The following is a 27,952-nucleotide window of genomic DNA, read 5'->3' as shown; positions in this document are numbered from 1 at the left end:
GCTTACGAGCCCGTGTCCCTGCAGAAGGTGTTCCATTGACCCCGCAACAGCGACGTGTAAGGCTGGCCTGGTGTCGAGAAAGATCTACGTGGGTTGACGAATGACATAGGGTCGTCTTTAGTGATGAATCGTGCCTCTGTCTTGCCCGCAGTGATCGCCGGAATCGTGTGCGCCGACGTACCGCGGAGAGGGGCCGCCCAGATCTTATTGTCGAGGGGCACACAGGGCCAACACCAAGCATTATGGTCTGGGGAGCTATTGGCTTTAATGTGGAATCACAATTAGTGTATGTCGAGGGCACTTTGACTGCTCGACAGTACGTTGATAGGGCACTCAATCCAGTGGTTGTCCCTATGATGGCGAATATTGTTAATGGGATGTTTCAGCAGGATAATGCCCGGGTTAACACTGCACGCATCTCCAGAGAAGCTCTCCATGACAGCACAACCTTAGAATGGCCCGCCAGATCCCCGGACCTCAGTCCTATTGAGGATTTGTGGGATATGATGAGTCGACAACTGGCCCGTGCAGTGCAGCAAGCATGGGCCACAATTCCTCAGGAAGCTATTCAGGGCCTTATTGACTCAATGCTTCGACGAATTCATCAATGTATTACAGCTCGTGGTGGGCACATCCTGTATTGATTGTTGTCCATACCTGTGATCGGAACCTGAAAATGTAATCATCGAAGCACAACCGAACACTCGTCCTGCGTGTTCAATTGCAGCAATGTAGCACCAATCCTTCTGGGTGTTGCAATTTCCATTTTCTTCAGTGTATTACAACTTATGAAAGAAAGACGGAAAATGAAACATAGGGATTAGATCGGTATGGAGAGTTGAACAGTGCAGTGCGAAGAAAATGCAGTGAGGCAAAAGAACTTTGGCTGGTGGAATGATGCAGAGAAATAGAATATCTCCAGGAGAAACGTGACCTTCATCCTACATAAGAAATCATGGAACTTACTGGGAAATATCGCAAGGCGTATAAAACTATACTGAGGGATGCCAACAGCTGTAGAAGAAGAATGCAGCGAAGGAAGTCCTCTACCAAGAATAATAGCTGACATGCATTAAGAACGCTACGTAAGTTCTTCCTGGTCTTTTCCCATTCTTATTACGGTCGGAACGAGATGTGGAATTGGCTGTTTTACTGTCGGATGCCCTTCCTGTCAGCAGCCGTATGTGGGGGATGTGTTCAATATTGTGAGCTTCGTGGTGTTTGGTAGTGCTGTATGTTGTTTGTAGATAATGACGAACGCAGTTACCCACTCCCCGAGTCAGGCGTGTTAAACATATGTCGTTAAAATCGTTGATGTGGTTAGGAATTGAACTTAGGGCTTTCTGAACCGAAACCCGATACGCTGAACATTAAGCCAAGAAGCCTGATGTACTTCAAAAATGTCCTAAGGCTGTTAAATAGCGATAGAACATGGACAAATAATACAATATCTTATTGTTTCTTAACCGACAATAGCTGAATAGACACTAGAAACACAATTAAAACTCAAGTTTATCAACAGCCAAATCTGGAAGTGAGCGCCTTAACAACAATGTTACCACACCTCTCAAGCAGAAAATTCTAAAATCATACAAGTAAGATGTTATTTTCTAGGCACTTAACCTCCGTGTAGTCAATATGCTTCATGACGATTTTATGTCGGCATGGTGGAGTGCGATAAGGGAGAAGTAATTGTACATGCAATTTTGTGGCTGGTTAATAACGATTTGGAGAGGATAAATGCGTAACAGTGAAATGGCTTTCACGATGAAAAACTGAAATCGAATGAAATGTTACTTTTTTGTAGGGTGGTCGTAAAGCGCTTTGCTTTGTCTGCAGACCCTATCTCTATTCAGAACAAAAATATCGGAACTTATAATTAAACTGGCAGTATAGGAGCTTAGCTCTTGATTAATGGCACAGTGTGCTAGATTCACACTGCCAGCAAAGGACTGTGACCGCTGTGCGTTTAGGGGTGCGCAGCTGTGAGCTCGCATCCGGGAGACAGTGGGTTCGAATCCCACTGTCGGCAGTCCTGAAGATGGTTTTCTGTGGTTTCCCATTTTCACACCAGGCCTAAATTAAGGCCACGGCCGGTTCCGCCCCATTCCTAGGCCTTTCCTGTCCCATCATCACCATAAGACCTATCTGCGTCGGTGCGACGTAAAGCAAATAGCAAAAAAAAAAAAAAAAAAAAAAGAACTTAATGTCAGACGGTTCATGGGTCCCAGGGTTCGATTCCAGGCTACGCCATGGATTTTAAAGATATTTAATTAATTCCTCTAGTTCGGGGGCTGACGTTTGTAATTGTCCTAATAAACATCTTCCTTTACATATAACACACCACTAGTTATTACGGACGCAGTCAATAGAGAAGGCATCTCTCCACATAGTGTTGGTGTTAAGAAGGGCATCCAGCTCTAAAACTAAGCTTTAGCACGGGTACATTTGCTAGTAATAAATATAAAAAATTGTTGGATAGTTGTTCCTCCTGGATAGATATGTTTTCCCTTTTGAAGACGCGGAGCAATATCTCCACGAAACGTAAAGAAATTCTCTTTACTGTACTTCCTTTGATATAGGAAAAATCCAAATCACCATCAAAAGTTGTAATCGCTCTCCACTGGGAGGTGGGCCACCTTGAAGGTAATGCCTTCTCTCTGGAGAGGAAATGCTGGTGGATTAGTTAGGCGTGAGTGATTAGTGGAGTGAAGCACTAAGGAGGTGCTTAAGTGTGTTTACCGACAACTTGTTAACGGTTTTCAGTTTACTGCGGACCAAGACAGAATGAGACATAATATAGATATAAACGCAATGAATACAACTATAAGAGTGAGCGTCCAAAGCGAAACTAAACCTGAAATATTCATGTAACATTGATCGCACGTAGTCACTGTGAAACTGATTAATATACTCGTATTTACATATAATCATCTTTCTTAATATTTCATTTTATCCGCCTCTGTGGTGTAGTGGTTAGTTTCTCGGCTCTGACACAAAATTTTTGAAAACTGGTACGAGGGCTGGAATGGGGTCCACTCCGCCTCGGGGTGTCAACTGAGTAGAGGGGGGTTCGATTCCCTCTTCAGCCATCCTGCGAGTGGTTATTCGTGGTTTCCCACTTCTCCTCCAGGCAAATGCCTGGATTGTACCTAACTTAAGGCCACGGCCGCTTCCTTCCCTCTTCCTTGTCTATTCCTTTCAAACTTCCCCTGCCCCCGCAAGGCCCCTGTTCAGCAGGTGAGGCCACCTGGGCGGGGTACTGGTCATCCTCCCCAGTTGTATCCCCCGACCCAGAGTCTGAAGCTCCAGGACACTATCCTTGAGGCGGTGGAGGTGGGATCCCTCACTGAGTCCGAGGGAAAAACCGACCCAGGACGGTAAACAGATGAAAAAGTAGAATATTTCATTTTAACAACAACAACTACTACTACTACTACTACTACTACAACACAAGTTTTCATTTCATTCCTGAAGGGGACAGCTGGCCTGTTAGACGGTAACGCCATCTCTCAGGCCAGGGAGATTTGATTTGGTGAAGGTGTTCGGAGAGGGTGAGGTGGTTAGTGGTCATGGCCTTTACTAGGAAATGTACCGACATTCTCTTTAGTGCAGGAGAATGATAAAGCACGGAAAACAATTCTCAGGACAGCCGACGGAAGGGACCAGTCCCTCTCAGTCTTCCAAATGCAGAGGTTTAGAGCCACGAGAGAGCCGTGGCAACTGGTAAGCCGAACTCATACTGCTCCCTTGGTCGGTTGAAATGCAGAGCTGTAAGACCACATCCAGCCATGCCCACCGATGCGGCCGTAGCCGACTCTATACCCGCCGACGTTATTTTTACTACTAATATTTAACTGTTTTCTTTCCTCCCATGAAGGTAGAAGGCGGGCCTATTAAATGGTTTTGCCGTCTCTCAAGCCAGGAATTTCATGTATTTAATACAGATGTATGGAGAAAGTGAGGAGGTTGGCGGCCGTAGTTTATACTGGAAACTGTCCCGGCATTCACCTTACTGCAGAAGAATGGAAAACCTCAGAAAACTATTCTCAGGACAGCCGACTGTAGGGAACAGCCCACTCTCATTCTCCCGAATGCTGAAGTGTTGAGCTACGGTAGAGCTGTGGCCACTCCTCTTCTGCTCAGTTGGTCGGTCGCAGTGCAGAGCTGTCAGACCACGGACAAGCCGTGACAAGTTGTGGGCCGAAGCCTGCTCTCCATCCACCGACCTTATTTTAATAATCTAAAAATTGTCTGCCTCCGTAGCGTAACGGTTAGTACTATCAGCTGCCGTCCGGGGGGCCTGGGTTCGATTCCCGGTACTGTCAGGAATTGAAAATTGGCAACAGGGCTGGTATCTGGTTAAAATGATACATGTAACTCTCATGAATTGGGGGTGTGCCTGAAAATAAGCTGCACTACCTCGGGAGGGAGGAGGGGAGACATGAATTTAATTACTTATCAAACATTCTTCGTTTCCATCCCTGAAGCGGATGGATGGTTCACCTGGAGGGCAACGCCTTCTCTCTGGCCAGGAGATTCAAGCAGTTTGTGATGATGTGGTGGGGGGGGTTATGAAGTGGAGTGTAATGTAAAAGACATGTTGGGACGGGTTGTCGATCTCTGGGCTAAGTGGGGTATTCTGTTCCTTATTTTCGTGATTATATTTTACTTTGATTTTGATATAAGAGTTTGCATAGAATACTTGATGCATAGATATGTATAATTAATATTGATTATGTATTACATTATTTATTTGGGGCTTTATTTTATTTTTGTTTTTATATTAATTCTAATAATTGTAATAATTATGTGAATAACCTTTGTGTTCTGTATTGTCACAGAAGGGGATAAAAGAAATTGACAGTGCTCTGTTTACGAACTTACTAAATAATTGACAATTACAATACTATATAATTACAATATAATACGGTCCTATCTACAGTTTTCTTTCTTCACTTCTCTGTCCCTGCGTTTTGCTCATTGATAGGAAGAGTGGGTAAACAAGTATTGGACGAGATTATGCACTGGAAAATCTAGGTATGATCTTGAATTCAGATCTTTATTGTGAGGGCGTCGAAGAGGGCTTACTAGTGCGTTCTTCGTCGTTTACCCCACAAGCAAATACTCAATTATATAATGTTTAAACTGCAGTCATAAACAATTTAAAATAATATTCACGTAAAGTTGTTTCTGCATCCAATTAGAACTACTTGATATTGAACAGAAAGACGGTATGAAACCTGTGGCTGTGCTCCGGACATAGCCTGTTTGTTCGTGTTTGTTTATTCTTGATGTAAATTCATTAAGCCAGTGCACTGAGAGATCACAGTAGCGTACATTTGATAACAGAGCACTCAATTCCACAAGACGTAACTATGTTATTTTTGCACCAGAAGTTTTGTTCTCTGAGGGGGTTATAAATACTTATCCATTTCATTTATTCTATATTGTTTACTTCCTTATTATTACTCGTAGGCAAAATAATTACAGCTCAACTCCCAGATTTCCTCAACGTAAATCTTGAGCTCTAGTTAAATTTAAAAAAATGAACATCCACAGCCTCTTTCCAGTCATTCGACCGGGTCAGGGATGGAATGAATGAAACCCCCATATCTAGTGGCGAGGATAGGAATTGTGCCGGCTGCCGAAGCCAGTCGCACTCCTCTGATGCAATAATTAAGGAATAACAGATGAAATGTTATTAAAGAGTGTTGCTGGAATGAAATGTGAAAGGAAAAACCGAAGTGCCCGGAGAAAAATCTGTCTAGCCTCCGCTTTGTCCATCACAAATCTCACATGGAGTGACCGGGACTTGAACCATGAAACCCAGCAGTGAGAGGCCAGCGCGCTGCCGCCTGATCCACGGGGGCACTTCTAGTTAAATTACTACATAAAATATCACTCGATTGTTAATTAATACTATTTTCAACATGACAGACTACGTAATAATCTGAAAGAGGTCGTGAACTCAGAAACATGGCATTTCTGAGTATGTGTTTACTGGATTTCTTTCTTCTTTTGATGTAAGGAACTCTCCACCAAGAATTAATGAACCATTTGTGTTACACTCATTGCTATACGATCGAAGTTCTAGGCGGGGTACAGCATACGAACGAAATAAAAGACTTATTCTCCATCAAAAACAAATTCTCGTACGTACGATAATGTGATACGTTAACAGGTAAAGAATAAAATATTAGCGCTGGGCAGTTGTTTTTAATTGAATATCCTGGTATTGTTATGCATAAGAATCCATGAGCTAAAAAGGTACATAAAATCATTCAGTTGATTCCATTACACCATGAATGAAGATGTATTGCCAGGTTCTCATTTCAATACATTCATGATATGGTATCTTTGACTGTGCCGAAGATTAGTTACATTTGAGCACCTAACAAGGGCATGCCATTCATATTGTTAGCATGTGCATTTGAATTTTATGTACGGTCGCTCGAATAGTAGAGTGTGAGATGCTGCACGGTTATATGAGGTGACGTAGCTAGACTGAGAACAGCAAAACGATAGAACATTTTCCGGATTCCATCGTCGAGTTGTTGAGACAGGATCCGTAATAGTACAAACTGCAGTTCGAGGAAGACCAAGAGTCATTCGTAGGTATGAACTAGAATAACGCATTCTACAACGTTTTGAAGAAGATTCAAGACTCATTTCAAAACATCTGACCGCATTATTTGGTACATTGCACATGACTGCAAGGAAGGTACTCCGTGAACGGTGTTTGCAACGTTATCATCGTCATTGTGTTCAAGGTCTTTCACCTGACGACCACCCAACGAGGGAGAACTTTTGCCAATGGTTCATTGTGAAAAATATCAACACCGAGTTATCTCTTCATAGTGAAGTTATCATAAATGTTTCTTAACCAACACATTTTTGCGCACGGTCTCAAATCATCACAGTATAAATCTAACTAGTCTCCAGCAGCGATTCGAAATCAAAAAGTGGGCTGTAATTACAGGTGGCTGTCTGATGGGTCCATACTTTCTCACAGCACGTCTTCCAGGCAATGTTTAAAGGGAATTTATTGAGAACAAACTTCTTGACCTTCTGTCAGTGACCTTGGCAAGACTCCTATTCATTTAAGTTGAACTGCTCGAAATACTGTATACTCGCTGAAATCTATAACAGATGGATACGTAGGGCCATAGTCTGGGGGTTCTCATGATTTGAGTCGTTTGAATTCTTATCCATGGGGGCACCTGAAGGCGTTGGTTTATTCAACGGCCATTTCAAATCGAGGGACACTTCATCGAAGTGTTATCGACAACTAAGAAACCAATCTATACCGTTCTTAGGCCTTAGAAACCTGTTACAGAGCATGATTCGACGTGTGTGTGTGTGTTTAAAAGCAGACGGAGGACATTTTTAATATTTTCTATTAGTTGAAAATGTAAAAAAATCCGCAAAATGCAGATTGAATTTCATCGACAATATCACTCTGTTATCATCTTTCAGTATAAACTCAGAAAGTAGGCATTTTAAGTTTATATCAATTCTTCTTTTAATGCTACGAAGAACTTGCCTGCAGAAATTGTTCCAGAATATACAGAAACGTAAAGTTGCATACACGCAGAGAGAGAGAGAGAGAGAGAGAGAGCGAGAGAATCCACTTAAATATATTTCTCGATACGTTAAAGATATCATCATTCTGTTTTTATATTCGTAATTTATATATTAAGAGGTTCGTAAAACAATATTCTAGCCTTATCCGCGGAATTACTGATTACAGAGATATTGATACTAACTGTGTTATTTTAATTATAGATAACGATACAGGCTTCATCCACCCGCACCACAGTGTTAAATTAGGCAAATGCAGTGGTGTGCATATTTTCTTCTTTTGGGAGAAAGCCGATGTTCCAAAGTAATCATCTTCAAACGCGGTTGTTACTGAGCAACAGATGTTCATGTTGGGAAGGTAACTGTCAGGACATTTCGATAAACTTACGGTGTGTTCTGTCCAGACTGTCGTTTTATGTGTCACATTACTATACAAACACACTGTATTCCTTATACGATTATTGCACTTTCAATGTAATAGTGGCCTAAAGCAGGAATGTCCAAGCTTGGCTCGCTAGAACAGCCCACGAGCAGCCGCTTGCCAGTGTGTCAGCGGTCACCTAGGGGCTGGCATTAACAACCCGTACTTCCCGGCTAAGATCCTGAATTCGATTCACAGTCCATATTGATAGGTTAACTGATTCATATTGTTTGATCAGATTTGGACTAAGTTCTTCCACCCCATCAAGTCTTCGTATGATGAACTCCATGTTTTTATTTATAATTTCAGTGATAAATTATGTGTTCAGCAGTAATGTCAAGCGTGATTTGCGAGTTACACCGAAATACAGTGAAGTCTGATAAAGTTGGAATTTATTTTTTGGAAACTTAAATTTTGTGATACCGTGTATTTGTGAAACAAAAATCACGGTATGCTATTTTGCTCTTGAGGTCAGGAAAATCTAAATAAGTTAATTCTGAGATCCTTATAAAGTTGTTGGTCATGGGATTACTTGTATTTGAAAAAGTTTCAAACAGGAAGAAATGGCTTGTAATGGAAATGAAATATTATGAGAATAGTTAGAAAGATGTTATTGCAGAGTAAGACTGCATTTTATGAGTGATATATAATGAACAGGAGGCTGAGAACATTAGGTCCTGTTTTTCGACGGAGAGGAATATTTGTTACAGGGTGTATGTTAAGATGCTTACCTATAAGCAATCCAGAACAGTTGAAAAATTTTAAGGTGGTCAAATCCAAGAGAGTGTATTGTAACGCCTATTTTAATTACTATTTGATGTTCTCCCATGATTACTATTTTATATGACACCGTAAGTTTTAGCAATTAATTCTAAGTGATGATTCTATGTGGTACCAGCAAAGTGCATTTCTGTGATAGCCCACCTTACGAACAAAGTACATTCTGACACACAGTCGAGGTAATATTTCATTATTGTAAATTGTATTCGATTCTGTATTTTACGAGACGACATTTTCGCTGACTAGAAACATTGCGGGTGTGAAAATTGAATTTTATTAGAGTGATAGTTTAGCTTGAGTAGATTGATGAAAAGTTACCTCACTGGATAGTTCACGGTGATACATGTTTGGAACGTTGAGATGATAAGCCATTTGGAGCCTCACACTTGAGTTATGCTGTGGATATCGTGATGGTAGTGATTACATTTTCAGTGATATCACGTAAAATCAAACGATAGTTGAGGTTGTTTTTATTTATCGAACTTCACTGCATGTGTTGTATTGTAATGAGAATTAGATTAAAGTATTCGCACATGTTGTTTAATTTCGATTTCACGCTTGATTGTAAGACATGGAAACGGTTATATTTACAGGCTCGAGTTCATTCTGAGGCGAATTTCATTTCATTGTGTTTCAGCGAGGATTATATTTAAATATCCGGAATTGTGATTAAAATTTCGATTTCGCATGAGAGTATAAATGATGTGTAGATACCACAACGTTGGCTCAACAATAAATTTAGGATGCTGCGTGTATATATAATTTAAGGATGAGTAGACACCGTGTAGGCTCAACGACAGGATTAGGACGTCGTCTGTATTTAGTCAAGTCATAGGTTAGTAATTTTTGCGATTCGACTTGAACGATGTTAGTGTCTGCAGTAGTGAATACGGATGTGAAGGATGTTAGCAGGTACTGTTCAGGCCATGTTACGGCATAATTCTTACTAGCCAGAAGGTGTTCCCAAGATAGCGTTGCATCAGTAGTGGCATGAATGTAAGTTTTGTCGAACGTGGAAACCTAGCTAATGGAGTCGAGACTGCTTAGACACGTGGGTTCAAGTTCCATGAACATTCGTTTATCTATTTTTACTTTCTCTTTACTTTTAGATTCCTTATTCGGATGTCCGATATCTTATGATAATGCCGTGTGTTGACACTTAGTTGTTCTACGTAGGATTTACGCTACGAATGCGGTTTCGATTCTTTGGCTGTTAATACATATTTTATTTTCATTTTTCCTTATCCACTTTATTTTAGGTGAGACGTTGATCTACCGAGCACTTGTAGTTTAGTTTAATGGGACAAATGTAGGTAGACAGATTTGTGATGGTAGTCGTATTTATGGAAAAATGGAAAGATTTCGTTTTATTTGTTTGTATTGTGGACTTGTAACAAATTTAACGACATAATTGTTATAACCTGAAAGTTGGTTTAGCAAGAACATTTTCAAGTGACTTATCACTTTTCTTTAACTTCAGTGTTTGACATTTCTTCTAAATGCATAATGAATTAATGTTTTCCTGCATTTCGCAGTTTTGTTCCTTCAGGACGACGTAACGTAAGATCCACTCGGAATAAGTGTTGTTGGTTCCTTCTGAACATGTTTCAGCATCGGGATTCTTCTGTCCGAGTTGGAAAATATGGTCGCGGGAAAGCAGTCTCAAGAAGACCGGGTTCCGACAGCACATGGCCCACTACGGAGAGGTGAGATAGAGTGGTTATCAAGTCGTCCCACCAACTTTGCCCCTAGGGTTAATCTGGTACTCAGTTGTAGTGTATTATGAAAGAATATTGGTGGCCTGTGTCCCCTTCAGAAGTAGTTACCTGGATTTACCCGTTAGAGAATCAAATCCATGTTGTTCCATGTAAACCGATCATTCTTTTACCACCACCGCGAGGCAGCCCCTTAACTCAATAGAAGCCTTTTCTTCTCCTATCAGTCATTCTGATATTACTAAACATTCCCTTACGGCTGATTTTAGTCAGGTTTAAACTGTCGTTGATGAAGAACTTATTTTGATAATACTCCGGAGTCTTATAAAACCGATCGTAGTTGAAGAGACGTAAAATTCATGATATTAATATCATTCTTATCAATTTGCCCAACTAGAGAGCGCGTTTGAACTTAGCTTTGTCTGACGGCTTTTCCTTCATATTCTTCTGATTCTTCTTCTTATCCCAAAATCTCTTCATGAACTTGCTCTGTTTGTTTCTCGTTTTCTTCTGTACACTGTTTTGTCAGTGATCCCTTTTTAGCTTTCTCCACTAACGTGTGATTTGTAACAAGATTTCCAAAGGCTTTAAGTTTTTTATGGTCTGATAGCTAGGGTTCATTTCTTGTAAATCCTGCTTAATGTTTTCTGACCAGTTTATCTTGACATTGTTTGAAATGATAATATTATAAAACTCTTAGTCAATCTATTATTATTATTATTATTATTATTATTATTATTATTATTATTATTATTATTATTATTATTATTATTTTATAATTATTATTAGATTCACCAGTAGGCATGCTTTAAAACGAAAGATCAGAACACAAATATGCGGGCCTTAGTATAATTTTTGTGTGACTCAAGGTTTCAAAAGTGCCGTAGTCTATCTTTGTAAGGTATACGGCTCCTGGTGCTCTATATATTTCGTTGCCAGCTAAAAACGGTTCTTTAATTTAATTCATTTACCTCATTTCTCTCTTTGTAACAGTGAAGGGCAGCTAAGGTATGAGCACCGCCTGTAACACAGTGCCTTACACTCGTGGTTCCTGTAAAGAACTGTGTGAAGTTGTCACTTATGAGGTTGATTAGTGTATACATTTTATTGGATTTGGTTGACTGATGTAACACCTTATGGTTGTACGAAGACTTGTTTTTTACAGTTGGATTTACGTCTCACCGACACAGACAGATCTTATGGCGACGATGGTCCGGAAAGGGCTAGAAGTGGGAAGGAAGCGACCTTGGCCTTAATTAAGGTACATCCTCAGAATTCACCTGGATTTAACATGGGAAACCACGGAAAACATCTTCAAGGCTGCCGACAGAAGGGTAGGAACCCACTCTCTCCCGAATATAAGCTCGCAGCTGCGCGCCCCTAACAGCACGGCCAACTCACTCAGTAGAAGGAAATAAACTGGAAAATACATCACTCGCCATCTCCATAGTACCCTTCTGGAATGAGGACTCGATAGTTTTGAAAAATCTGTAGAAATACTGACTATATTTGGATAGGTCTACCAAGACGATTTACCTCACGTTTCGTAAGAGTTTGGATGCTAAAGTAATTACAGAACGCAACAAATTAAAGGTGAAAGCAATCAAAGATATTTAAGTTGACAATTGGGCTGCAGTGAGAATTGACGTTAAAGTGAGTTCTTGGTTCATTGTCTTACAAGGTTTAGACAAGGCTGTAATCTCTCACCATTGTTGTTAGTAGTTTACATGGATCATCCAATGAGAAGTATAAAGTGGCAGGGAAGGATTCATTAGGTGGAAATACAGCAAGCAGTTTGACCTATGCCGACACTTTTTGTCTTAATGGCAGACTGTGATGAAAGCCTGCAATCTAATATTTTGAACTTCAAAATAGGCGGAATGTGTGTGATATGAAAATATTAGCATTTCCAAGATTAAAGTGATGTCAGCAGGCAAGAAACCTAAGATAAATAAATGTCAGGTTGGGAATACAAAGCTCGAACATGAAGATCATTTTAAGATTTCAGCTTGTGTATTCTCCTAGAATGGTAGTCTAGTAAGTGGGGTTGAATCAAAATGCAGCAAAGCTGGTGCAGTGAGCTCGCAGTTGTGATCAACAGTATTCTGTAAAATAAGAAGACATCTCCCGGACGAAACTTTCTTTACACCGGTCGGTTTTTACACCATCTTAGTTTTACGGGAATGAAATCCGAGTAGACTCAGGATATCTTAGTCATAAGTTAGAACAAATAGACATGAAAGTAGCCAGAATGATTACTCGGACTAAGGAGATAAAGGATAAGTTGGTAATGTATTCGATTGATGAAGCCTTACGCATTAACAGGCTTCAGTGTTGCGGTCATATGAGGCGAATGGAGGAGGATATGTTACCTAGAAGGAGTCGGCCATGAGGAGTAAGTGAAGAAGAGGGAGACCAAAACGACGATGTTTGGACTCATTTTCTTATCTTTTAAAAATAAAACGGATGGAACTAATAGAGGCCACAGAACTAGTTGAAAATGGAAGATTATGTCGGCATTTTGTAAATTCGCAGAGGCCTGCAGGCTGAACGCCGAAAGTCTATAATGCAAATGAGTTTCTGGTCATTCTATGTACAATGTGTGAATGCTTGTTTTTGAATACTCCATTTAGAGAATGTCTGCGTGAGAGAACTGTACGGACACGCGATTATGTTGATGCTTCTCACAGACTGAAACAAAGATTTAGAGAGCCAGTTATGCCTCAACAACGGGACATGGAGAATGGCCACATTGTTATGAGGGACGGGAGTAATCAAGGGATTGCTCGAGCACAATGTTAGACGAAGAGGCTTGTTTTATTATCTACCGCTGGACATGGCCCAGTTGAGAAGAGATCTGCTCCTCTTGAGAACTCACGGACTATTGTGTACACATTAATTAGTTACTGCCGAGCGCATCATATAATCGTGTGAATAACAAATAATGTTTAATTGGATTTTAGGGTAATCGATACGGTTGTCTGTTCATTTGTAAATAAAAAGCAGTGAGTGGATATCTTTATCCAATTGTCTTTCTGTCTGTAGCCTACATTTGGTATTTCCGTCCAACACTTCGGTATTATCTGGTATCAGGTGTTTAATTACCAAATTCACCATTCACTAAACGTATTTATCTATTTATGTAAATATAGCTCTAATTTACTACTGCAATGATATGTACGAAATTCAGTAAGAAAACCAAGGCATATTTTTTTAAATGTTCCTAAGTACGGTAGGTCTAAAGAAGTTTCAACAAAGCATTTTACACATATCTCCGTAACTGTAAATATTTCAGTGAGGATCCATACATCTTCCTTCTTTCTTAATCCGTTTACCCTCCAGGGTTGGTTTTCCCTCGGACTCGGCAGGTGATCCCACCTCTACCACCACAAGGGCAGTGTCCTCCAGGTGAGACTTTGGAGAGGAGAACCAGTACCTCGCCCAGGCGACCTCAACCTACCATGCTGAAAAGGGGCCTTCTGTATTGGGGTGGGGGTGGGGAGGTTGGAAGATGGAAGGAAGTGGCCGTGAGCTTTAGTTAGGTACCATTCCGGCATTTTTCTGGAGAAATAGTGGGAAACCACGAAGAACCACTTCGAGAACCTCTGCTCAGTTGACCTTTCGAGGGTGAGTGGATGGACCCCGTTCCAGCACTTGCACCACTTTTCAAATTTCGTTGCAGAGCCGGAAATGGTACCCAGGCCTCCAGGGCTGACAACTAATCACACTGACCACTACACCACAAAGGCGGACTCTTGAAGAATGTTTTGTTGTTTTCTGACAGGACGAAACAATTCGCGCCTATTAAAGATACAACAGGTAGTATATTTATAGAACTGAGAGTGTTTCTGGAAAAGAATGTCTATGACATATTTTCCGGGAGTTTACACACTATTTATGGAACATTGTATGGTTGGGAACCAAAGTAATTAATTACACACCTTACATCAAAATTGTCCAACGGATCAAACCTTTCATTAGCTCCTCCCTAATATTTTCAGAGTCGCTGGAACCACTCAGGCTAATTTTGGTTTTGGCGGGTGGTTGAAAGCTCAGTGTCCTATCTGACGCCACATAATTTTTCACATGAAAATTCTAAGCCATTATCGACCGGGATTCTAATTTTGGCCGTCCGGAAGAAAAGCCAGCCTCTAAAGCATCGAGCTTAGTTACTATTCAAAATTATTGATAGATATGAACACCAATGGAAGTAAATTTGAAATATATCTTACATCATATTTCTAACAAAATAAGGAAACAAATGGTGATGATTGTCATTTAATGGACGATAAACGAAAATTACATTCCTTCGTAACACCATTTAGTATAGAAGGATATATACCGGAATTGTCGATGAAAAGTGTAAAGTGGCTACGCATGGCAGAAAAATAACAAGATTCAGTAGTCTTTTGTTGATACTATCAGAGGAATAGTATGGTATGGCCTGGGGTGTCAGGCAGGAAGTATCAAAGAGGGGACCCCGACATTTCTTTTTTGCTAGGGGCTTTACGTCGCACCGACACAGATAGGTCTTACGGCGACGATGGGATATGAAAGACCTAGGAGTTGGAAGGAATCGGCCGTGGCCTTAATTAAGGTACAGCCCCAGCATTTGCCTGGTGTGAAAATGGGAAATCACGGAAAACCATGTTCAGGGCTGCCGATAGTGGGATTCGAACCTACTATCTCCCGGATGCAAGCTCACAGCCGTGCGCCTCTACGCGCACAGCCAACTCGCCCGGTGGACCCCGACATAATTAAGGTAAACAAGTGTCACACTTTACTGAGCCCCTTGATCACTACTCACGTAGGCATTAGCGGCTTAAGAGTAGAAGAGCTCTCTGTTTTACTGCTTTACTAACTAACAGGCTTTCTGCGACGATAGGATAGGAGAAATGCTAGAATTGTGAAGAAGGTGAATGTAATATTTATTTAGTTAAAATTCTGGCAATTGTTCGGTGTGGAAAAGCAGGACCACAGAAAAGAAAATTCAGGGTTGCTTGAAGGTTCAGATAGAACTGAGTACCTCGTGGATACAAGCTCATAACAGTACTTGCTGCTGTCTCTGGGCAGGTTGAGAACCCATTGTTCTTGAGTACCTTCTTGTTAGCTGCGTGAGTACATTATGGACCAATTTTTGTGAATGTCATTTATTTTTATCCTGTGTCATTGTGTTATCAGTTATACATTTTATAATGATTACAAGGAAGACATTTTGATTCTATTCATGTAAGATATTGACCGCTATTGATTCCAATACTGACGAATTCAATTTCGTGCTTGATATTGGATTATCAAGATTTCAAATGTTTGAACCTGTGAGTGAATTCCATGGGCTTATTAAATTTAGTAGATATATTATTTCAAACGAAGAAAGACCAGCCACCGAACGTTTCTAAGAATATCACAAAGTAGTAAAATATAATCCATGAAGTTCTTGTAATGTACAGGAAAACACATATTAAATAGATTTATTACATGCATTTCTGTAAAATATTATAAAAGTTCTGCATGCTATGGTGTTATTCCGTAAGAAACAGCAAAAAGAAATAGTATTTTAATTTAAACCAACTTCTTTCCCATGTCGAAAAACACGTGGCCTATTGCTTGAATCTATCCAAAACAATAAATGTTTCCCATAGAAAGTTTTCCAAAGAAAATAATTTAGGAAATAACGTATGAAGGTCGTTTACTGGAAAGTGTTTAAACAATAAGCTAAGCTAAGGTAGGACTATACCATTAAATTTAATATTTCAACAAAAAAGAAAACCTATGAAAGCTGAGAAATTCGCGGCATCTAGATTTCACACCCGCATTCATCACATATTATCGCTCCTCATGCTACAATCAGACCACAGGTTGGCTACCAACGTCGCCAAGAAGTATTTTCTCTACGCGGAAAAGAAACTTCCGACAGAATTTAACTTTGTCTCTGCACTCCTATTTATATCAACTCTTTATCCATCAGGATAATAACTTACGCTAAGCGACGAACACAAAGAAAAGAACTAGCGGAATTGGACTTCACTCTAAAGGAACTGTGTTATTTGCTACGTATTATCTTCATAATACACTATCCTTTACTTATGTTTATAATATTTCTCCCTCCTGATGCCTAGAACGTGGTTGCAAACCCGGAAAAAGCATTCGACACTCCATACCGTTGGATGTCGACATGTTATTGTTCCCTGGCCACACATCGTCCAACAAAATTCCGTTACCTCGGTAACGCTCAGACAACTTAAGTGGCGTTAAATTAAAATATTTATACACGGTAGGTGAGAAGAACGCCTAGTAGTAGTATCACCGGGCGAGTTGGCCGTGCGGTTAGGAGCGCGCAGCTGCGAGCTCGCATTCGGGAGATAGTGGGTTCGAACCCCACTGTCGGCAGCCCTGAAGATGGTTTCTCATGGTTTCCTATTTTCACACCAGGGAAATGCTGGGGCTGTACCTTAACTAAGGCCACGGCCGCTTTCTTTCCATTCCTAGGCCTTTCCTGTCCCATCGTCGCCATAAGACCTATCTGTGTCGGTGCGACGTAAAGAAAATATCAAAAATGTAGTAGTAGTAGTAGTAGTAGTAGTAGTAGTAGTAGTAGTAGTAGTAGTAATAAGTTTCATAGTGGTGGTAGTAGTAAAATTCTAATTATGATGTCGATTCTAGTCACGTAATGTCTCTGAATTTAACCTAAGTTTGATAGAGACACGTACGTGTAACTGAATGCTGTTATTTAATAGGGGAAGGAAACTGAAAAGTTATCAACCCCGTATAAATTTATGGTCGAGAGAATAATCGTAAATGTATTATGCCGCAGAAGGAATTGTTTTACATTGCTAGTTGGCACAATTGTAGTGGTCGTGGTGAGCAAGCACTTGTTCACATATTAGATGTCTGCGCATTACTAAGACTGAGAAGTTGCTGATCTCTCTAGAAGAGTCACCTTCCCTATTTTAACGTTGGGCGGAGTCTCTGGTGCTACATGTCTCTGGATGGCGAGTGACGAAACAGTTGGATCTGTGCGTGCTTCTTGGTGGAACTGTCTCCTAGTGGTCAGTCGAGGGAATCCTGATCCCGGTCGCCGTGTCATGGTTCCGCACGCCCTGACAGTCCGGTCAGAACAGCATAGGCGGCTGGTGATTTGCCGATACGACCATTCAGCCTCGCGCAGTAATACTTTCCTTTCCCAGACTCTGTTAAACGAATAAATTCTCTTCGATTGCGTCGTCAACGCACTTCGAATAGTCGACGAAGTTAACGTAATGTGAGCAACAGTCCCGTGCAAGACATTTTATAGGTCATGGGTGAGAGCAGGTTCACGGCCTATGGTGGAAAGATCGTTCATCTTATCATGTTACTACGCTAATCACCTGACTATCGGCTCAAAATATAAATGTATGCTGTAGTTTGCAGATAATCTACAATTGCCCTTTGAAACCTGTTTATTTGTTTTTTTATTAGTATGCATACAATAATTTTAAAACGAAGTAGAAAATAAAATTATTTCACTGCAGTTATAATGATATAATCTGTATTCTGTATACAAAACGCTTCCGTGTATGTTTCCCAAAGTCTAGCTTTTAAACCAGAGGGATTTCAAAGGCGTGGTTTGTGCTAAAATCTCCCAAATCGTCTCAATAGTACAGGAAAATCTTACCTTTCTTGAGAAGTCAACGGAAATATATATATATTTTCAAGATCAAATCATTAAATGATCACTCCAATAATTGTAGTTCAGGCTTACTGTAACCCGCAATAACTTCTGTACTTAGCAGGTTGCTAAGCGACTAACACTTTCATTAATATTCTCATATGTGATTTCCTTCCTTAGTAATGTCATTGCATGCAGCCATGTTTGATTACTACCTGTGAAGCCTGAGAGTACACACTTCCTCTGATGAAGGAAGAATACTGTCCTCTGCTAGATACTCTTTGATTCTCTGAGCTTACCCTGCTTCTGAATATACTCAACAGATGGCAGGACGTTCCTAATATCTTACATGCTGTTAAGAGTAAACAGTCTACGTACATACAGACGGGAAGGTCAACTAGCCTTCTCTATGACTAGTAATAAAACGCAGGGACACTCTCTTGAAAACGTGGGTAGTCTACTTACCGGAACCAGTATTCAGCCACGGCCAATTGTATGTTGCACTATCTCGGAAAATATCGTTTGAAATATTGAGATCCAGATACGGCCGAATTAACGAAACACAGAGAATATTGTACGGAAAGAAATATTATGAAATAAATTACGAATGAATCAGTTATTATTACGAGTATTTAAAGTCTGTTAGGTGTTTTGTGTAACATCTGTCAATTTTATGTTAATATGAAGAGTCTTTTGTGTTAGTATAACTGTATACTGTTAAATGATTTGGATAATGATGATGACAGGAATAACTTCGTTTGCTCCTAGTATGCAAAAGAAAAAAGTGATTTTTTTATTCTTTTATTTTTAAATTATTCTGCTGTGAACAATTTGATGTTGTCCTGTGTTAAATTTTAATTTATTTAGATGTAAACTTATAAACGTTATGTTTGAGGAATTATCCTAAAAAAAATTTTCTTTCAAAATGAAAATAACAACAAAAAGAAGTTCGTGTAACTTGTTTAAGTATAAATGTACGCAGAGTTTGCTTGTTTTGATACAGTTGTATGACATTGTCAATAAATTGAAAAAGGAAAAAACGTCCTTGAAACTATTGAAAAGGACATGCAAAACAATATGACTGTGACAGACATATCAAGACGAGTTATCTGACCTGTTTATCTGGAATGCTGCGAAGAATCACAAGTCCACTAGTACTAAAATAATGTCATAAATATTCGATTTGATACTCAGGAAGGTAACGTTAATTTGAATGTAAGTAATATTTTAACTTCCTTATATTCTTACTCACCAATCTGTGCTTCCAGGTGTTACGTAGAGAGAAATGTTTCCTTACCTGAAAGAAAATAACAGTCACATTACATGAAGCAATTAACTCACGTAATACACATTTTGTGCCAAAAACTCTGAATAATAAACTACAGTATACTTCGTCAATCGTTAGTAGTGACAGAAGTTCAACACAAGACAGCATTATGTACGTTAAATAATATTTTCATTTAGAATTAAAAAGTACACTGCAACATACTTAAGAAAATTACGATATTTGAATTGGGTTCTATTGAACACAAAATTCCGTGCTTAGATTCCGGGTTCTGACACCAGCAGACTTAAATGTGAAATTCATTAGAGTATTTCGGAATCGATAGGGATATTCGATTGCAGTATTCAAGCAATATTAAGCCACTAAATTCGACCAACCAGATTAACATTTACTAGCACTGTTATAATATACAAACACCAAATTCGAATTCTACTATTAGACAATAGACTCTATTATATTCATGTAACGGTTTACATTGCTCAGAGTAGCTTTTACGACTACGCCTACTCTCTCATGGTGTGATTTGGTTTGGCAAAATAACATGGTTTACGGTATCACCATATCAGTGTAAAATCCGGCGGTGCTAAATAAATAACAGAGAAGCAGCTTGATGTTCATAGAAGAGGAACAAGATCTCCTTCAGAGGGAGAACCGTTATGTCTGCCACTGAGTGACCGCTCCAAAATAATAATAATAATAATAATAATAATATAATAATGTTCACGCTCTTTACGATATTTCAATCCTGAAATTTCCAACATTACCGCCGGCAGCGTGCGCGTCAGTTGGATGACCACACCTTTCCAAGACGTTGGCTTTCAGGACGCTGTGGAGATATTAACATGAGTTTTGTTTGTAGGACAATGTATTAAGAGTTAACTAGGCGAGTTATGCACAGGCATTTTATTAATGTCTGCCTTTGGGTTTTAATTTTGAAGTAATAATGTTTTTACATCACACTAGTCAATTATACGGTTTTTGGAGACAATACATTGCCAGAATTTCATCACCATAGGTTATGTTACGTGCTAGTTGATATAACGAAACAAGACTAGCGTATTTGACACCTTCAAATGCCATGGAAATGAGCCGACTTGAAAACCGTGAACTTGGGATCAGATGGATAGTGCTCTTACCAGCTCTGCTACTCAGAAATCTCGGTGATCTTAGAGGCTACCTGAAAGAGTGTTTTTTACCGAAATTACGGTATTGCTACGTAAATTGGCCAGGAGATCGCAAAGATTTTTTGCCCGCCAAAAGGCTGTTTCTCGCTTAGCAGCACCCAGGGGACACGTGTAGGGTATCTTCGGGTTAAACCTAGGGACGTGAGCAACACTAGTTTTTTTCTGACTAATATTGATATGTACAGCCAAACGCTAAATAAAATAATAATGTCGAAATTACCATAGTAGTTCATTTCAAAATCTAGAGATTTATACCCCAAATGTGGATGTGAAATTAACTAAAACGCCTTCAGGACATGTATCATAATAACGAAATTCGTTAGACAGATTCTACGTATAAATACACAGAGTGAGAAAATGTTTCGGATCAATTAAACGAATAATTATTATCAAATTATTTAATGGTCAGGATAAACATAAATATCCACACCAAAACGAGGCATATAACGTAGCTGACCGTTATCTGACGTAAAATATATGGAATCAAACATTTTCTCCACCTTATTAAACGAACCATAAAATTCTATATACGGCCATTAAGATTAAGTAATATATTAAGGTCAAGATATTAATACTATACGAAATAATAATTCGTGAAAACGTAGTGAGGTTAAAGGTTTACGGGAGAGTGCTCAGATTGGTTTGGAAATGAACATAAATAAAACGAAAGTACTAAGCCAAGACAGTCAACAACTTAAAGTGGCAAACCAATATATACAGTAGAAGCAGTCGATGAGTACATCTATCTTGGACACAAGATAAAACTTGGGAAAGACAACCAACGTGCAGAAATTCCTCGCAGGATAGGTATGAGTTGGATAGCATTCCGAAAAGTGAGATTCATCCTGACCAACAAGGATGTTCTAATTAACCTGAAGAACAAGGTTTATAATACGTGCGTGCTGTCAGTTACTACTTACGGTCTGGAAACAACGACCCTGACGAAGGAAAGTGCTCGCAAGCTTCAGCGAACACAACGAGCCATGGAGCGACAGATGCTAAGGATCAGCCTCAGGGATAAGATCCGTTCAGAGGACATCAGGAAAAGAACGAATGTAACAGACATCCTAGAGAGAGTAGCAAGACTAAAGTGGCAATGGGTAGGACATGTAGCTTGACAAGATTACAGCAGGTGGACCTCTAGGATTGTTCACTGGGGATCATGGGAACACAAGAGAGGCATTGGAAGACCCCAGAAGAGATGGCTCGATGACATAAAGCTGTTGGCTGGAACACGCTGGTTCCAAGTGGCTCAAGACCGAAGACGATGGAAGCATATGGAAGAGGCCTATATCCAGAAGTGGATTGAAATAGGATAGAAAAGAAGAAGCTCATGTTAACATTACCTCGGTTAAATTGAGCCTCGTTTATTACATTATTGACTCACTGCTTGGTCGGTTAGACTTTTGGTCCACTGGCTCTTACGCCCATTTCAAGAAATGTTCATCCCAGCCATCTGTACCATTAATGGATTAACGGGAATTTTTACTTTTTTATAATTCCCTGAGGATTACCCAATATTCCCCGAAATTCACATAGTGATTCATTACCCCCTCTCGAAGTGCGAACAAAGGTTTCATCCGAAACTCATCTCAGGAAGGGGTCCGTCGAGGCCTCAAATTTGCCACGCAACTCGTAGCATTAACGGACATCGCTGTTCTTTGGTAAGTTCCATCCCAATGGAGTTACTCAGTATTCATCAAATTTGACGGAATGATTCGTTACAACAACTCAATGCACAAACAAAAAGTTTCGTCCGGATCCGATTTTAGAAAGGGTTCAGTCTGATTCTCAAATTGCCACAGAACTCTCAGATATAACAGGAATCGTTTTTTCTTTTAAGTACCAGAATTCACGCAGTGATTAACTACCCCCACTCAGTGTGCGAACAAAAGTTTCGTCCGAATCCGATCTAAGGTAACGCACTGTCGGACCTCAAATTACCATGCAACTCTGCGTATTAACGGGGATCGTCATTCCCTTAATAAATCCTAGAGAAGTTACCCAATATCCTATTATTCAACAAAATTCACACAGTGATTCATTAGCCCCACCCGATGTTCGAACTTGTATAGATGTTCGACAACTCCATATGTGTTCTCTCAATAATTGATCGACCCTTCTTCGATTTGGATGATGAGCCTGGTGCTGGTATACCCTTCGGTGGGCAGCTTCTTCAAATGAGTGGATACTTTCGGCAGACACTCCCGGTTGTGCCACACGCTCAAGGGTGACTTTGGCTATACGTGCAGAGACTGACTCAAAGTAAAATTTGCGAGTTGGTACTGAAGACGATGATTCTGCACATTTTCTTCTGAAGGTTGAAGAAGGTCGACACTGCGATATCGTGGAATTTGTGTACGGAAATATTATTGAGTCCATCAACGATAGCGATCTCACTGACCACGCTATCCTCGCACCCAGCTTTGTCCGGTAAGGTCATTTGAGGTTCAATATCGTATCAGTATTTACAATAATTCCTCGCCCTCATGCTGCGGGTCAGTATTTCTCCCACAAAAATATCACAGCGGTTTTCGCAAGCGCATCGGCGAAATTGTAATCATTGAGCTTGATTTGAATGTCCTTTGAAGATAAGGTTCTTTCTTAGAACGTTACATTTTCTTCATAATAAACTTCAGTTTACAGATACGTAATTGTTCGTTTCTCTTCGTCTTAAGTAAACGGTTACAAAATGGAAAGGCTGTTCTTAAAACATACCTTTTGCAAGTGGAGTTTTATTGCTTTACGAGGCATAAGGAGTGTGAAATATCGCGTCACTCTGGTTCGTATTTCACGCAAATTTGGAGATCTCGTTGTTGTAATCATGATATGAACATTTACTGAAAACTAATAGCTTTGTTATGTTATTATGTGCCACACAGATGGCCGATAACAAAGTAAAATCCAATCACCTCGTAATGAATTTGGGAAAACTTTCAGGAAATAATCTCAGTTATGACAGTCGACGGAAGTCCATTTTTATCGTAATCAAAATGTTAAAGGACTAGCCTTAAACTGGAATCACCCTAGCCTCTGGCATGAAGCAGCACTATTACAAAATTTCATCTATTGCTAGAGACAAGAACGTCAATATTTGTGAGTAATTCTACGAGAGTATTGACTTGTTCAGTTGCTCGTTGATAGATCGAGCTTCTCCTGGAATGGTGCATACAATATCTTTGAGGTAGTAATGGCTGCAATGTGAAAAATCAAACACTAGATTATTTTTAATTCTTATTTTCAGAAGTACAAGTGAAAGCTTATAATTAGTCATTTGTTAAAGTCGCGTTATATGCCGTCTCCTGTTCGGGTTCTGCATGTTCGGCTTCATGATTAAATCACGTCCGATCGGGAATCGAAGACGAGAACACTTGGACCAAAAGTCAGCATGCTACCCAGTTAGCCACGGAGGGGTATACCACTCATTTTAATAGCCACTTTTCTATTCCACGTAACGCAGTTGTACTCACAAATATAGAACTATATGGAGGTCCCCTACCTGTCAATTTCATACGTTTTTAAACCCCTTCGTTCTATCCTAATGACAGTTCAAAGAAGTGAGACCGTAATTTGGAGAAAATCTATTAGATATATGCTAATTCTCCTGTTGTTTCAGTAGATTGGTATCAGATTAATGGTAAGTGTATCTGTACCTACTAGAACGCTGTCTTTCACTGATGCACGCTTATAGGCCTCTCTTAATGTCCAGGGGACGGCTTCCGTCCATATAGGCTCACTTTTCGCTGGCTGTTGTTTGTCAAGGCGAAGACAGAGAACTGAAGTGCTAGTTAATCTCTATTAGACACGAGTAGATTAGTGTGTACTGACCAAACAATAGCATCGAAGAGAAACATATCGATTAGCGACTAATAGAGTAATGCTATAGCTGCTGGAGTCTTATGTTCTCTGTTAACAAAATGATGTTGATATCAAATAAACCGTGTTCAGTTGAATACACCATTCACTTTCTTGAACTTAAACACAAATAATTTACTCATAGAAATTATAATTTTATGCAGGCTTTCATATTCTTTTTACCCAAAATGAGTCCTTTCCAGTCATGACTAACATCCCATGGTAAGTGTTTCGCATGAAATGGAAACATAGATTTCAAGTGCCTTAGTAACATTTAAAAAATAATTCACGGAATTGAAAATTGTAATTTTACTCGGTATTTAAGATTTATTCTAGGAAGAAATCAGACAAACAAACAAACAAACAAACAAACAAACAAACAAACAAACAAACAAACAAACAAACAAACAAACAAACAAACAAACAAACAAACAAACAAACAAACAAACCCCATGGCACTAGAGTCCTGAAGGACCTTGGACTTCTAACCGACCGCTGCTCAGCACAAAGGCCTGCAGATTACGTGATGACGCATGGTCAGTACAACTAACGCTCTCGGCCGTTATTCTTGGTTTTCTTAACTGGGGTCACCACTTCACTGTCAGATAGCTCCTCAGTCGTAACCGCGTAGGCTGAGTGGACCTCCAACCAATCGTCAGGTTCAGGTGAAAATCCTGGTGATCGGGAATCGAACACGGGTTCTCGGGCGAGAAGCAGGAACATTACTCCTTGATCGCGGGGCCGGTTCTAGGAGGACATCATACGCTATGAATAATTAAAAATTTGAACAAATAAACAAAGAAGCAAGTTCTCAGACAAATTATATTATAGTTCAAAAGTAGTAAGTGAAACAACACAAATATCTCAATTCTGTCTTTACATAACTGAGTGGAAAATAAGAAAGTAAAGAAAATAAAAAAGTGACATCTGATTTACTCTCCAATTTATGTTTAAGTAATATGCGTCATAATCATGTCAACAAAAAAATTAAAGAGAGAAGGAAATTTTCTGAAACAAAATTGATTTAAAAAAATGGTGGATTACCATGTGGTCAGTAAATTACAGAAAAATCAAGGGCAAAAGTAAAGTCAGATATGAACTAACATCCATATCAATTTTGAGTAACTTTCACATCATACATTTTTTTCCATCAGATATCAAGTCAAGTCTGTCTGATCAGAGGGTTAAACTAGCCGTCTCTTATAAGAAATGTCTCGTTTTCGGGATAAATATTATGCGCATCTCCATTTTTTCCATACTTTGAGTTACTGCAGCTCAAATGTTAGTCAAATTAACAGATTTAATGGAATCTCCTTTCCAATAATATTTCAAAAAGAAAAATGGGGTTGCTAATTTAGAAGCTTAATTGACCTGCCTATATGTGAAATATCGTTCTCTGACGCATGGTAACTGCCGAAGATAGATCAATGTCAAGGTTAAATCATGCAATGTTTTATTCGAGCAAAAAATGATAGGGAGTTACAACATAAAATCGTTTAAGGTACTTAACTTAGAGCTTCGCTGAAATCCATATTTGTCCAATAAGAACTATTAAAGCATTATTTGGTTTTCTCAATCAAAGTATGGAATATTGATATTCCAGGTATACATAGAGAAACTATGAGCAAAATTTGTAGTATTTCCTTACTAGATTTTTAAAATATAAGTAGAGCTCGAAATAGCTGACAAAAAAGCAGGCACGGCATCTCATCGCTGGTTTGTTCTTGCCTCCGACTGGAATTCTCCTGTCATGAAAATAAAAATTCAGAGCCTATTTTCCGTCATTCCACTGGGTCAGGAATGAAATGAATGAAGCCCGACCTAACGACGGGGATAGGAAAATTTCAGGCTGCCGAAGCCTGTCACACTCCTCTGGGGGGCAATGATTAATGACTGGCAGATGATATTAAATGATATTGGAGTGTGTTGATGGAATGAAAGAGGACAGGGAAAAGCGTGATCGAGATGTAGGCTACTTTCATGTAACTAGGCAACTCAATGACTGTTATCGTAAACAGCACTAATGAATGTGTACTGTTTAATAAGTTACGAGGTGCATGAACTTTTCAAGTAAATATTGGAATATATTTTCATTACAATTTAATTTGCTTTTTCCTTCATCATTAGAATTTTTCTTTCAAAGATATAATTAGAATTATTTCATCGTAGTATTTTTAAGGGTCTCCTTTTTAGCTCTGGCTGAGTGTCCGGGGATCTACATGGAAAGGCACGGCCAAGTAACTCATTTGTCGAGATATATATTGTTTAATGTAGGGCTAATGTGATCTAATGCAGTAAAAATAAAGCCACAAGTCCCGTGTCTTCAACGCAATAGTTCGGTTTAACATCTATGGTATTAATAGTGTGCTCAGTGAAATAGCTTTCAAACAGCGTAGTTTCTGCATGAATTCAAGAGCGTTTATTGAGTGACTTATACAGTAGAACAGTGTGTAATTCATCGTGATGTGCTATGCGATGCCTTATTCTGTTAGAGTGCCGGTTTCGCATTCATCCCTCCCCATAGGAATACGATACGTAATTTACTGAAAAACACGTTTTAACAGAGGAAACAATTGATGAAATAAGAGCTCTCTTAGAAGAAACTCCAACAAAATCCCTGTCGTATCTCACCGTACAAGCTAATGTGCCATGACCTTCTGCCCACAGAATAACAAATCGGTTAACGGCCAGCCCATCGCTGTTCAACATTTAAGAGAACAAGACAGTTTCGCTAGGGTCCAGTAATATAACTTGTTTTATAAATTAATTTGTAGGAGTGCACTGCCTGTAATGCCATTTATTTAGCCATATTTTGATATATTTATTCGTTTTGGATCTTCTCAAAATCGTATCAGTAGTTTTTAACTTTCGTGTTTGTTTGTCGGCTTGTTTCACCATCACGGGTAAAGGGCTGAATAGATCTCAACCAAACTTCATCTTTAGAGTCTACTCATCCAGGAGTAGATTTTGGTATGTATATCGTTTAAAAGTCACTGAACATACTGGAGGTTTATAGAAAGACCAAAAGAGTTTTATTTCAATTTTCTCTTACACTATCGATTTTATCTCAGCCAAACTACATATTTAGAGTCTAGTCATCCAGGAATAGGTTTCTATATGCACATCATTTAAGAAACAATGAATGAACTGGGGATTTACGGGAAGGTCATAAGAGTATTTGTTTTCAAATTTTCTCTTACACTAATTATTATGTCGTGAACAAGCTTCAAACGACGGAGAGAATTACTATTTTCTACGGGCTCTACGGGCTCTTCATGTTCTACGGCCAGTGACGGTCACCCTGTCAGATACACAGTTATTTGAAGGATCCACAATAGGATAAAATCCGAGGATGCATAATATTTTGCACCTCTTGTAAATTAACCCCACCTAACGTAACTGAACACCGAGGAAACTTGAGGTAGAACTTGTGCCTTCGGTGTCTCTCTGTCTACTCCTAAATGTGTAAAGTGCTGGACT

Source organism: Anabrus simplex, chromosome 1 (assembly GCF_040414725.1).
Source record: "Anabrus simplex isolate iqAnaSimp1 chromosome 1, ASM4041472v1, whole genome shotgun sequence".
In the NCBI taxonomy this organism is placed as follows: domain Eukaryota; kingdom Metazoa; phylum Arthropoda; class Insecta; order Orthoptera; family Tettigoniidae; genus Anabrus; species Anabrus simplex.
This window is presented reverse-complemented; position numbering follows the sequence as displayed.